This window comes from Schistocerca serialis, chromosome 5, assembly GCF_023864345.2.
Source record: "Schistocerca serialis cubense isolate TAMUIC-IGC-003099 chromosome 5, iqSchSeri2.2, whole genome shotgun sequence".
Taxonomy (NCBI): Eukaryota; Metazoa; Arthropoda; class Insecta; order Orthoptera; family Acrididae; genus Schistocerca; species Schistocerca serialis.
In genome coordinates, this window is record NC_064642.1 from 392,444,871 (window position 1) to 392,460,083 (window position 15,213).

Genomic DNA, 15,213 nt, shown 5'->3' on the forward strand with positions numbered 1-15,213 from the left:
TCTGCAAATGAGCGAGGCTTCGTCAGTGTGCATCGCTAGCTACGTCGTCCGTACAACTGGGGCGAGTGCTAGTACGTCTCTCTAGACCTGCCGCGTGGTGGCGCTCGGTCTGCTATCACTGAAAGTGGCGACACGCGGGTCCGACATGTAGTAATGGACCGCGGCATTAGATGCCTATTTCAAAGAAACGCTCAATGTCGCTGCAAAAAGGTATACGTTCTTTCGTACAAAACATACGGCCGGTCAGACTAACAGGGAGTGGGTTGCAACATTGCAAGGCCTTACTAGGGATTGTGCTTTTGAGTGTGAATGTGGACTCCCTTATTCAGATACAATGGTACGTGATGCAATTGCACAGAACGTTTCTGATGTTCGTATACGGGAACAGATTTTGAAACTAGTTAATCCCTCCCTTCAACAAGTGATAGACATATTAGATAGGCAAGACACACTTGACTTTGCACAGGAATCATTTGAAACTTCGCCAGCCGTGTGTCACATTAACCGGCCAGCCGGGCGCGGCTGCACGGAACGATAAACAGCCCTCGCGCTCGTCCGCGCAGCTGCTGCCTAGCTCTCCACGTGTGCCACGTAAGCGAGCAAATGCAGTTCTAAAATTATGCCCGCGGTGTGCAACGAGACATTCGCGTGAAAATTGCCCGTCACGCCAAGCTATTTGCTTTAACTGTAATAAGAAAGGACATGTTCAAAGTGTTTGCCAGAAAAAGCTCAGATCAGACACTCACTACTATTCCAGGCCCTTTGCTTCGCGCCGGAATCGAAACCAAGAATACTCAGGCTCGTGAACCTTCGCCCATGGACGTTCATGTAGTTAATTCCACTCCGCCCAGTGCCACTTTCTCTACCAGTGACTGTGGTCGTCCCACAAAAAGAGTGCGTCGACGTCGCCGGAAATCTCGTCAGGTCGCAAGTGCTTCTGTACCTGTATCGGTTCAAATTGCGCGAGAACGTCGCTCTTGTCGTCAGCAGGACAATAAACTTTTTGTAGACTTGGACCTTGAAGGCAAAGTGATACCATTCCAACTCGATACCGGAGCTGCAGTTTCGTTGATCAATCACGACACGTAAAAACAACTGGGCAAACCTCCGTTGCGTGCCGCAAATGTTCAGCTCACTAGTTATTCAGGACAGCATATCCCTGTGTTAGGACAGTGCACTCTTCTTGCAACTTACAAGGGACAAACAAAACTTGTGTCATTTTACGTTCTTCGTTCTTCTACTGCAGTGAACATGTTTGGTTTAGATTTATTTCAGTTGTTTAACATGTCTATAGTCAATCAGGTACTATCAGTGAATGAGACTGTGCCTTCAGCCAGTGTTTCTCGTCTATGTGAAGAATTTGCAGAAATTTTTGCACCGGGCCTTGGTTGCGCTAAGAACTATGAAGCACATTTGGAACTGAAAGTAAACGCGCAACCGAAATTTTTCAGAGCGCGCAATGTTCCCCACGCATTGTGTGATGAGGTCGCAAGAACATTACACGATTTAGAATCACAAGGTGTAATTGAACGTGTGCAGGCTTCTCTCTGGGCCTCACCCTTTGTAATTTTGCCAAAACCTTCTGGAAAACTGAGACTTTGTGTGGACTTCAAGGCCACTGTGAATCCACAACTAGTGATCGCAACTTTTCCTTTACCCCGCCTGAACGATCTTTTTGATAAACTGTGCCCGGGTAAATACTTTTCGAAGTTGGACCTCGCAGATGCGTACTTGCAAATACCAGTGGACGAAGAATCCAGCGCGTCTTGGTGGTTAACACGCATCTTGGTTTGTACCAATTCAAAAGACTGCCATTCGGGTGTGCCTCCGCCCCTGCATTGTTTCAGCAATATTTACAAACTGTTTGTGCATCGGTCCCTACTGCTGCGAACTATCTGGACGATATTGTGATCTCTGGAAAGACAGCAGCAGAACATTTAGCAAATCTAAGAACATTATTTCAGTATTGCGACAAAATGGTCTTCGCTTGCGGAAGGACAAATGTGTGTTTTTTGCTCGTGACTTACCATATCTGGGACATGTCATAAATGCACAAGGCATACATCCCAGTCCAGAGCACCTCCGTGCCATACAAGACTTGCCTTCGCCGCAGAATTTGAAGCAGCTACAGAGTGTGTTGGGTAAAATTAACTATTATCATAACTTTCTCCCGCATGCCTCTTCCATTTCAGCTCCGCTTCATCGCTTACGCCATAAAGGTGTTCCGTTCGTCTGGACGACAGAATGCGAAAGCGCCTTTCGCCAGTTGAAATCGGCGTTGCTTTCAAATACTTGCCTTACGCCCTTCGATCCCCAGAAACCCCTTTTGTTGATAGTAGATGCATCGGATTTCGCGATCGGTGCTGTGCTTGCGCACAGAGATGGATCGCATGATCGCCCTATTGCCTTTGCGTCCAAATTGCTCTCGTCTGCGCAAAGAAATTATTCACAGATCGAGAAAGAAGCTTTGGCTCTCGTATTTGGTGTTACTAAGTTCCATGATTTCTTGTATGGTCGTCATTTTACCATCATCACGGACTACAAACCTTTGACATCGCTTTTTCATCCGAACAATCCTGTACCTCCAAGTACAGCGCAGAAATTCATTCGCTGGTCTATTTTCCTCTCGCAGTACCGCTACGATATCTTGTATCGGTCCACTGCTAAGCACGGCAACGCTGATGCGTTGTCCCGTTTGCCTGTTGCTGAGGATAAAGCATTCGATTCTTCCGAACTTGCTTGCATGTTCATTGATGCGGAAACCGATGACGTGGTCGAATCGTTTCCGATTGATTTTCGTCGTGTAGCTACAGCCACAGCTGCTGACCCTGTCCTTGCTACCGTTTTGCGTTTTGTTGCTACGGAATGGCCCTTGTCAAAGTCACGGATCGAGGATCCGTTGGTACGCCGATTTTTTGTTCACAAGGAGAGACTTTTTGTACGACGTGGTGTTTTGTTGTTGCGTTCTGATAATGATCAGTCCACAGTCGTGGCCCCACGTTCGTTACAGTCCTCTGTCTTACGGCTTCTCCATCAAGGACATTGGGGTATGGTGCGAACGAAACAACTTGCTCGGCAGCACTGTACTTGGTTCGGAATCGATGCTGCGATTACGAATATGTGCTCTTCTTGCATGGCGTGTGCCGAACAATAATCCGCACCGCCGCGGAAATTCTTTGCATGGCCGAAAGCCACTTCCCCTTGGCAACGCTTGCACATCGATTTTGCTGCTCCGTTCTGGAATGCTCGATCGTTGGTTGTGGTGGATTCCTTCAGTAATTTTCCTTTTGTTGTCCGGATGTCTTCCACGATGTCTTCTGCCACCATCCAAGCGTTGTCTGCTATCTTTTGCATTGAAGGCCTCCCACAGACTATTGTTTCCGACAATGGCCCACAATTCATGTCCGCAGAATTTGTCATTCTGCACGGCCAATGGTATTCAACATCTGACATCCGCGCGGTTTTCGCCTCAGTCAAACGGTGCCGCTGAAAGATTGGTCCGGACTTTCAAGTCACAGATGTCGAAGTTGAAAGAGTCGCATTCTCGGGAGGACGCGTTGTTGCTCTTTTTGTCTTCGTATCGCTCTCAGCGCCGAGATGGTCGCTCGCCGGCTGAGTTGCTCCACGGTCGACCTCATTGAACCTTGATGTCTCTGCTGCATCCGCCGCATCAGGTTCCTGTGCAGAGGCAGACTAGTGCTTTTGCTCCAGGCGACGTTGTATTCTATCGCAACCATCGTGGTTCACGGCGTTGGCTCACAGGGCGCATTCTTCGCTGCCTCGGCCGCACGATGTATTTGGTTTTGGGGGCCTCTGGTGAGGTGCGTCGGCATCTCAATCAGCTGCGCCTCTGTCGTCGCCTGGGTTCTGCCGCTCCCCGTCTGCTTTCAGCGACGGTGCCGTCCGGTCAGCCCCCTGGGGACCCATCTACTGGCTCGCCTCATCCCCAGGTGTTACCGACGATGCCTTCCATTTTGCCACATGGCGACGCGCCGCCGCCGCCGCCGCCGCCTGTTCTCCCAACGGCGCCGCCCGCAGTGGACGCGTCGCTGCAACCGCCTGGCGCCGCCCTGGGTCACGCGCCGCCGATCGCTTCCCGTGACCAGATGTCCTCCGCCATGGAACTCTTGCCCGCTCCGGACCAGATGTCGTCTTCGCCCATCGGGTGCCCCGACCACATGGAGGTCGACCCTTCGGCCCCTCCCGTATCTCTAAGGGCGCATACACCGCATGTTGACGTGCACCCTGGACTAGGTTTTCAGGTGTTTCCTAGCTCCCCTCGGACCGAATGGCAGGGTGCGGGTGGCAAAGCCTCGCCTGTTGTTAGGCTCCCCACCTCATCGCATACGTCAACATGGGGTCCTCCTCACGGCGGGCGGAAGCCTTATAACACGACCGTTCGCCGATTTGCGGGGGAGGAATGTGGTGTCACCGCCAGACACCACACTTGCTAGGTGGTAGCTTTAAATCGGCCGCGGTCCATTACTACATGTCGGACCCGCGTGTCGCCACTTTCAGTAATAGCAGACCGAGCGCCACCACGCGGCAGGTCTGGAGAGACGTACTAGCACTCGCCCCAGTTGTACGGACGACGTAGCAAGCGATGCACACTGACGAAGCCTCGCTCATTTGCAGAGCAGATAGTTAGAATAGCCTTCAGCTAAGTCAATGGCTGCGACCTAGCAAGGCGCCAGTAGCCTTACATAGCTTGTATCTAAAGAGTCTCACTTGTCTCATCAAGAGCGATGTACCACAAGGATGGATTAAAGTTAAGTATTCCAGAAGCTACGTACTTTCCTTTATAGCATTCATTACGTATCCTGTTTCAGACCTACATCTAGCCTGCGTGAGTTAGCGCGTGCCTTTCGGCTACTTCCGAGTGGCGTGGCTGTCTTGTTACGCCACAACAGCTTTCTTCAGGAATTCTGAAAAGAAAACTATTCGTGTAACATGGACCACTGCTTCTTGTTTTCAAAACAGAAATTCTTCTTCATCAAGCTGAACACATTCTCACACGCAGCATTGCTGTACGTTGGAGTCAAAACAGAAAGCATTAGCCTGTATAACCTATCGTACTTAGGAACACCATCAGCTCCACGAATGCTCATCAACCGAGCCCATTTGGTATCATCTATCAAGTTCTCGCTCTCAACAGTACCAGAGTCATCAACCTCCAGGATCACAAATTCGCTCTGAAGCACTTTCATTTCGTCCTCAGCTGACTCACTTCCTTTCCTTGGCAGCAATGATGGAAACCCTCCTACAAGAAATTCTATAGTAGAAAATTTGGTACCCTCAATTTTGGAAACTTCTGTAGCCTCTGCATGCTTCAGTACTTCATCAGTAAGGGGAAACTTGTTTATGATATAACCACATGCAGAGCGCAAGCAAGCCCTGGCAGACGAAAAGAATGTTGATTTGACTTTATCATTAAGTTTCTTCACCAAATTAATTGTCTTTAGCGCCAATAGTTGGATCAGCATTGCCTCTCTCGTTCTCAATAAGATGGTACTGAACTTTCTATAACAGGGAACTCTTTATAAATTTAGGTTTAACAAACCTGGAAAGAAGATGCTGTAATACATTTGTCATTAGTTCTAACAGTTTATGAATTTAAGGGTTAGCTCTCTGAAACGCAGAATTGAGATTCTCAAGTACAGGAATGACAGCACAGAGAAAAGCACTGTATGCTTCAAGTCCGAAGAGAGAGACATAAACAGTTTTTCTTCACGGGTTTGAATAATGTTGTTCTCCAGCACACGAGTGTCAGATTTTCCGGCAGTTGCAAATCTATAGAGGCCAACCAGTTCTGATGACTCGATCGCTTTGCTCTTTCCATGGTCTTTAGAAACTCCAAGCTCAGCTTTTAGGACTGTAAACGATATTAAGCTACTTGATGCACACTGAGCACTAACGCGCACCTCATCTTCAAAGAACCCAACTAACGGATCCCATTGCTCCACCAGTCTCTGTAGCCATTTTCCTAAAGATAGCCATCTTGTGCAAACATATTTTAATGTTTTCTTAGTTTCCTGGTCGTGTAGCTCTTGGAACTTCTTGAGGAGTTCCTTCCTCTTGCTACTCTTTTCTAAATAATAGAAAATGTAGACTAAAAGTTCATGAATCTTAACGGGCAAAATTCTTGCACCTTTCTCAGCAGGCAAGTTAATCAACTGCCATGAGCAACCCAGCACAAATACATACGGCTGTGCTTCCCTTAAAACAGCGGCAACCCCATTTTTCTTTCCAATCTTGAGTAGAACAGTGACTGAGCAGAACGGCACACAATTTTCAGTTGGTATTTTGTAATACTCCGACTGTGAAATTAACGAATTCCCATCACTGTCATTGCTTCCCTCTATAGCCAAAGTAAGTTGTTCACATAGCATGCAACTAATGAGTTCATTTCTTGAATCTGTATCCATTTCTTTCAAAATATGTGAAGTCTTTGCAGACCACAACCGTATCTTTTTGCGATTTCCGAACCAGAGAACATTTTCTTAAAAAGGGCACCAACATCAGCAGCAGCAGCTAACAGAATATTATGTTCAATTAAACATGAAGTTAGCAATCATTCTGCTCTTATAACATCAAGGTCAGCTTGAGGAGAGGTAAAAAGTTATTCACTTTTCCTACTGCTATTCTTCATTTTCGTATTGGAGACGTGTTTAATGGATTTAGTACGGTTATTAATTCAGTTCTTCCTCCGTAAGCAATTTTTATATCACGCGAACACATAGAACAGAATGCGAACATTTCATCTTTCCGCGATCGCATAATATACGGAAATTCAGCAGAATATGCATCCCTGAAAGACTGATGAAACCGTTTCTTAGTTGAACCCATCACAAAAACACTAATTAGTGCAAAAATTCGTCACCCAGTTGCATGAGTACCAGAACATACAGACATACAGCAAACACCGCATAAAGGCAAACATAAACAAAGCTTTCCCTCTAACATGCAGTCAAAACACAAAGAGTGTGCAACGATAATCTGTTAGATGTGATCATCGGTAGAACCTTCAATAGACTCTCACCAGTGGTGTTCCAAACACACAGAGCTAATGACAAAAGTGCAGCTATATTCTGCGACAAGGGATTATCGATAATATTATCGGTCGACTTTCAGTCGAATTTCAAACACTCGCATCTCAGAACAACAGCTGATATCGAAAGTCAAAACTGAAATGTGATATGAATTAATGCAGGGGGCGGGAACAAGCCCAGGAGTTCCAAATCCGAAAAAAAACGATGTTCATTCGGAAATCTTCCGGGAAAACCAGAAAACTTGGCAGGTATGCATCACAATTCCATATGAGTGACATGATGGCTTTGCTAACAGAGAGAACTGCCGTTAATTTCTTCTTCTTTTAGTGATTGCGAGTGGTGCCACTCCAGTAACTGCCTCAGTCTTTCCCGCTAAAAATGATGCACCAACGTTTCGGCACTTGTAACAATCCCAGTTTCTATTGGTGTAAACTGTTCTGGCAAACCAGATGAAATAGCTTTCCTATGAATATACAGTGAAGTGATACAATTCATGGTATACCTCCTAACATGGAGTCAATGAGTCGCTGAAAGTCCCATTCATAAACAGTGAGCCTTGCCTGTGTAGACATCCTTAATTTCGAAAGCGTTACCAGTGCCGGATTTTGTGCACGCACTTAACTCTCGATTATCTCCCATAAATATTCAATGAGATTCATGTCGGGCCAAATGATTCGCTCGAATTGTCGAGAACGTTCTTCAAACCAATCACGAACAATTTTGGCCCGGTGACATGGCGCATTATCATCCATAAAAATTCCATCGTTGTTTGGGAACATGAAGTGCACGAGTAGTGCAAATGGTCTCCAAGTTGTCGGACATATCCATTTCTAGTGAATGACCAGTTCAGCTGGACCGGAGGACTCAATCCACTTCATATGAACATAGCCCATACCATTATGGATCCATCGCCAGTTTACACAGTGCTTTGTTGACGGTTTGGGTTCATGGCTTCGTAGAGTCTGCGCCACACTCGAACCTTAACATCAGCTCTTATCAGCTGAAATCGGGACTCAAAACGTGTTGTGCTGTTAGCAAAGCTATTCGAGTCGGTCGTCTGCTCCCATAGCGCACTAACGCCAGTTGTCACCGCACTGAGTTAACGGATATGTTCGTCGTACGTCCCAAGTTGATTGCTGCCGTTATTTCACGCTGTGTTGCTTGTTTGTTAGCACTGACAATTCAAGGCAAACGCCGCCGCTGTCGGTCGTTAAGTGAAGGTTGTCGGCCACTGTGTTGTCCGTGGCGAGAGGTAATGCCTGTTATCAGCATACTCTTGACGTTGTGGATCTCCCTAACGACTTCCGAAATGGAATGTCCTATACGTCTAGCTCCAACTACCATTCCGCATTCAAAGTCAGTTAATTCCCGTCGCGCGGCCAGAATCACGACGGAAACCTATTCATATGAATCACCTGAGTACAAATGACAGCTCCACCAATGCGCTGACCTTTTATGCTTTGTTTACACGATACTGCCGTCACCTGTATATGTGGATATCGCTAACCTATGACCTTAGTGTAGTGGTCTGTTGTGAGCACTCATGGACCCTTCTTGAGCAGACCTTTGATTATCCAAGAATTTAGGTCATTACACATGGACTTCCAGTGCTCACCGACACTGTAGACCCAATTGGCGAGTTGTGCGCTGGGCTTACGAGCATTGGCGTCCATGTGACTCACACTTTCGTTAGCAGTGGCTGTGACTGGTGTCCCGAGATGACCGAACATGAAACATAGCATCACCACTTCCTGATACTTTAACTCCCTTGACGCATCGCCCAACAGTACGCCTGTCAGCTGTAACTTTACCACACACTGCACAGCAACATTGTTATTTTCTGCAACGAAGGATTCAGTTCACTTCCTTGTAACGAGTGTCTTGCGTGGATGCCAATGTCATGGTTCACTACGGCTCTGCCATCTATCAAAATTGTTCAAAACCTCGCACACGTCCATAAAAAGAATCATATTTGAAGCAACTGAAAGGCCTATCTCAAACCATTCCGGTCAAACAGAAACAGGTGATAGTTGGCCCACAACCAATTATATTGAGATAGGGAACCAACGGTCGGAAGTACATATTTGTTGTGTTATGGGCATACACACCGCACACCGCATAACAACAACGGAGCTAATATGATTGTCCGAAGTGACAACCGTCAGTCGCAACGCATGCTTAGCATCGGCGCAAGAACTTCTGCCGCACTCTCTCGAAGGTCGCTGGTGACTACGCATCATCCACTATACACATTAACACATCTCGCCATGCACACATCACAATCTGTCTGATGCAATGGACAACTGACATCAGGGACAATAGGTACAATGCTGTTACGAGTTGTACGCTGTGTATGTTCATAATACAGTAAATATGCATTTTCGACGTCTCCTACCACAACACAATCGTTTGTACACCCACCGTTTGAGTTTGACCCAGAAGGTTTCCGACGTCCTGTATATTAGCGGCTATAAAAAAAAGAAAAGGGAAAATGTTCACTGAATGATCGTCTGTGACGTCGAAAAAATGGATCTGGTTTCCATGTACGGCAAGTGGTATGGTTCACAACTATGGGAAAATCTATCTTCGTAATGTGCACTGCTGTTCAGCTGAATGTCGATGCCTACTCAGAGGAATGAAGAAATAATGACCAGCCTGTCAATGTTTGGTGACGGATTTTCAACAAAGACATCATTGCTCCCTGCCGCCATTGGATAAGCAGCTGCAGCAGCAAGTCGTATACTCTTAGCTCACTTATTTGTTACATAGTTTAATTATTAATTTCTTTGCGTGTTTTTGGTATTTGTATTGTTTAATTCATAAATTTCGGCCGTATCATAGTATTTGAGAGTTGTAGCATCGCGTTTTAGTACCTGGATAGTGTAAATTCGCGTAGTCGTCTGTCTTCTGAGTTTGTTTTGAACGGCCAGTGTCGGTTGGTCACAGCCAGTGTGCTCCCTGCCGCCGTTGGATAAGCAGCTGCAGCAGCAAGTCGTATATTCTTAGCTCACTTATTTGTTACATAGTTTAATTCTTAATTTCTTTGCATGTTTTTGGTATTTGCATCATTTAAGCCATAAATTTCTGGCGTATTAAAGTATTTGAGAGTTGTAGCATCGCGTTTTAGTACCTGAATAGTGTAAAATCACGTAGTCTCCTTCCGCCGCCGAGCAGTGTGTCAGCAGTGTGCAAGTAGCAGCATTACTGCATCTACTAAGCAATCTTGTATTTTAATAACCGTTTAAATTTTGTGACGAATTGTTTGTGCTCTCTGTAGATTAGTTCAGACGTTCTTTGCACAACAGTTTTTAGCATGGATAGGCAATGCAACTGCTGTGTTCGGATGCAGGCTGAGTTGCCATCCCTTCGCTCCCAGCTTCAGGCAGTGTTGGCTTCGGTCACACAGCTTGAGGCTGTTGCCAATGGGCATCACAGTGGGGGTCCAGATGGGGGTTTGTCGGGGACGGCCAGCTCGTCCCACGCATCCCCCGTTCGGACTAAGACTGTGGCTGCCCGGGATACTGCCCACATTGAGGATGATCCCTCACCAGTGGTAGAGTGAGAGGTCGTCTCAAGGTGTGGCAGGGGGCGAAATACATTCCGGAGGGCTGAAAGGAAGGCCTCTCCAGTTTGTCTGACGAACCGGTTTCAGGCTCTTTCTCAGGCTGATATTGATCTTTGGCCGGACATGGCTGCTTGTCCTGTTCCAGAGGTTGCCCCTTAGCCTGCAAGATCCGGGCAGTCGCAGAGGGTGGGCTTGCTGGTAGTTGGGAGCTCCAACGTCAGGCGCGTAATGGGGCCCCTTAGGGATATGGCAGCGAGAGACGGGAAGAAAACCAATGTGCACTCCATGTGCATACCGGGGGGAGTCATTCCAGATGTGGAAAGGGGCCTTCCGGATGCCATGAAGGGTACAGGGTGCACCCATCTGCAGGTGGTCGCTCATGTCGGCACCAATGATGTGTCGCTATGGATCGGAGGAAATCCTCTCTGGTTTCCGGCGGCTATCTGATTTGGTGAAGACTGCCAGTCTCGCTAGCGGGATGAAAGCAGATCTCACCATCAGCACCATCGTCGACAGGACTGACTGCGGACCTTTGGAACAGAGCCGAATGGAGGGTCTGAATCAGAGGCTGAGACGGTTCTGCGACCGTGTGGGCTGCAGATTTCTCGACTTGCGCCATAGGGTGGTGGGGTTTCGGGTTCCGCTGGATAGGTCAGGAGTCTACTACACGCAGCAAGCGGCTACGCGGGTAGCAGGGGTTGTGTGGCGTGGAGTGGGCGGTTTTTTAGGTTAGATGGGCAAGTACAGAAAGCGGGGTGCGGGGAAAAGTCAGGACATGCGGGGACCAAACAGCAATCGGTATTGTAATTGTAAACTGTCGATGCTGCATTGGTAAAGTACCGGAACTTCAAGCGCTGATAGAAAGCACCGAAGCAGAAATCGTTGTAGGTACAGAAAGTTGGCTGAAGCCAGACATAAATTCTGCCGAAATTTTTACAAAGCACAGACGGTGTTTAGAAAGGATAAATTGCATGCAACCGGTGGTGGCGTGTTTGTCGCTGTTAGTAGTAGTTTATCCTGTAGTGAAGTAGAAGTGGATAGTTCCTGTGAATTATTATGGGTGGGGATTACACTCAACAACCGAGCTAGGTTAATAGGCTCCTATTACCGATCTCCCGACTCAGCAGCATTAGTGTCAGAACAACTGAGAGAAAATTTGGAATACATTTCACATAAATTTTCTCAGCATGTTATAGTCTTAGGTGGAGATTTCAATTTACCAGATATAGACTGGGACACTCAGATGTTTAGGACGGATGGTAGGGACAGAGCATCGAGTGACATTATACTGAGTGCACTATCCGAAAATTACCTCGAGCAATTAAACATAGAACCGACTCGTGGAGATAACATCTTGGACCTACTTATAACAAACACACCAGAACTTCTCGACTCTGTAAGTGCAGAACAGGTAATCAGTGATCATAAGGCCATTGCAGCATCCCTGAATATGGAAGTTAATAGGAATATAAAAAAAGGGAGGAAGGTTTATCTGTTTAGCAAAAGTAATAGAAGGCCGATTTCAGACTACCTAACAGATCAAAACGAAAATTTCTGTTCCGACACAGACAATGTTGAGTGTTTATGGCAAAAGTTCAAGGCAATCGCAAAATGCGTTTTAGACAGGTACGTGCCGAGTAAAACTGTGAGGGACGGGAAAAACCCACCGTGGTTCAACAACAAAGTTAGGAAACTACTGCGAAAGCAAAGGGAGCTTCACTCCAAGTTTAAACGCAGCCAAAACCTCTCAGACAAACAGAAGCTAAACGATGTCAAAGTTAGCGTAAGGAGGGCTGTGCGTGAAGCGTTCAGTGAATTAGAAAGTAAAATTCTATGTACCGACTTGACAGAAAATCCTAGGAAGTCCTGGTCTTATGTTAAATCAGTAAGTGGCTCAAAACAGCATATCCAGACACTCCGGGATGATGATGGCATTGAAACAGAGGATGACACACGTAAAGCTAAAATACTAAACACCTTTTTCCAAAGCTGTTTCACAAAGGAAGACCGCACTGCAGTTCCTTCTCTAAATCCTCGCACAAGCGAAAAAATGGCTGACAGCGAAATAAGTGTCCAAGGAATAGAAAAGCAACTGAAATCACTCAGCAGAGGGAAGTCCACTGGACCTGACTGGATACCAATTCGAGTCTACACAGAGTACGCGAAAGACCTTGCCCCCCTTCTAACAGCCGTGTACCGCAAGTCTCTAGGGGAACGGAAGCTTCCAAATGATTGGAAAAGAGCACAGGTAATCCCAGTCTTCAAGATGGGTCGTCGAGCAAATGCGCAAAACTATAGACCTATATCTCTGACGTCGATCTGTTGTAGAATTTTAGAACATGTTTTTTGCTCGCGTATCATGTCGTCTTTGGAAACCCGGAATCTACTCTGTAGGAACCAACATGGATTCCGGAAACAGCGATCGTGTGAGACCCAACTCGCTTTATTTGTTCATGTGACCCAGAAGATATTAGATACAGGCTCCCAGGTAGATGCTATTTTCCTTGACTTCCGGAAGGCGTTCGATACAGTTCCGCACTGTCGCCTGATAAACAAAGTAAGAGCCTACGGAATATCAGACCAGCTGTGTGGCTGGATTGAAGAGTTTTTAGCAAACAGAACACAGCATGTTGTTATCAATGGAGAGACGTCTACAGACGTTAAAGTAACCTCTGGCGTGCAACAGGGGAGTGTTATCGGAACATTGCTCTTCACAATATATATAAATGACCTAATAGATAGTGTCGGAAGTTCCATGCGGCTTTTCGCGGATGATGCTTTAGTATACAGAGAAGTTGCACCATTAGAAAATTGTAGCGAAATGCAGGAAGATCTGCAACGGATAGGCACTTGGTGCAGGGAGTGGCAACTGACCCTTAACATAGACAAATGTAACGTATTGCGAATACATAGAAAGAAGGATCCTTTATTGTATGATTATATGATAGCGGAACAAATATTGGTAGCAGTTACTTCTGTAAAATATCTAGGAGTATGCGTGCGGAACGATTTGAAGTGGAATGATCATATAAAATTAATTGTTGGTAAGGCGGGTACCAGGTTGAGATTCATTGGGAGAGTGCTTAGAAAATGTAGTCCATCAACAGAGGTGGCTTACAAAACTCTCGTTCGACCTATACTTGAGTATTGCTCATCAGTGTGGGATCCGTACCAGATCGGTTTGACGGAGGAGATAGAGAAGATCCAAAGAAGAGCGGCGCGTTTCGTCACAGGGTTATTTGGTAACCGTGATAGCGTTACGGAGATGTTTAGCAAACTCAAGTGGCAGACTCTGCAAGAGAGGCGGTCTGCATCGCGGTGTAGCTTACTGTCCAGGTTTCGAGAGGGTGCGTTTCTGGATGAGGTATCGAATATATTGCTTCCCCCTACTTATACCTCTCGAGGAGATCACGAATGTAAAATTAGAGAGATTCGAGCGCCCACGGAGGCTTTCAGAGAGTCGTTCTTCACGCGAATCATACGCGACTGGAACAGAAAAGGGAGGTAATGACAGTGGCATGTAAAGTGTCCTCCGCCACACACCGCTGGGTGGCTTGCGGAGTACAAATGTAGATGTAGATGTAGATGTAGATTGCTACCTGTATTATTGATGGGATTCAGAAGAGCCACAAATATCATTAGTGCTTAAAAGATATTTTGCTGCTCCTAATGGAAGACAATCTGCTAATAGCAAAACAGTTCATTTGACTCCAATCTGTCTGATGTTCTGCTCGTTCCACAGAGATAAATTGCATAACTGCGTTCGATCTGATATCAGGAATAGACTATATGGCCTGTGCACACAACAAGCTTGATACGTAAACACACTTACGACCGTCATCATAATAAACACATGAATTATAGCTGAGGTTGGGAAGACCTGGGCCCATTGGTCACAGAGGTCCGAAGTCCAGAATCTTTAAGCAGCCATTAGAATTCGTCACCGACGAAGGAGGTTGGTGGCAATAATATGTCGCCTTTGCACAAACGTGTCAGTGCATTTATATTGTCTAGAGATGGAGGATACACATTTTACGTTTACTTGTGAGTGAAAAAGATTACGCTTGCTCCATAGTTCTGTTGCGTACTCCAAAACAACGCTCTTACTAAAGAAGTAGGTAAGACGATTAAAGTTCTGAGGTTAAGTATTAGTTTGACACTGTGTACGGTGATTGAAGTTTAAAACGTTTTCGTAAACGGACTAAATAATTCCAACTTGGCAAGAGGGCACACGGTTCCACTTAAATAGTAGTACGTCGGCCGCGTTGCCAACCTGCCACGCTGCCTTTTTGTGAGTACTCTAATTAGATTTAATAGGACATACGCAGTCTAGATCACACCCAGTACAATTTTTACACAATTATATTGTGTCGTCAATTGATTTTAAACTGGTAAAATCTGTGCGATGTTTGATATTTTTTTCCTTTTTTCCCCAATCCAATAACTTGTGTTCCTGCATTCAACTAAAATGATTGTTCCATAAATATGAAAATATTGCTTATTGGACACTGCAGGAACTATATTTTCAAGTAGCAAATGTACTTGATCTTCGAAAGTAATAATGGCTTTTTTTTTCTTCTGCCGTTTTGTTTTTAGGAT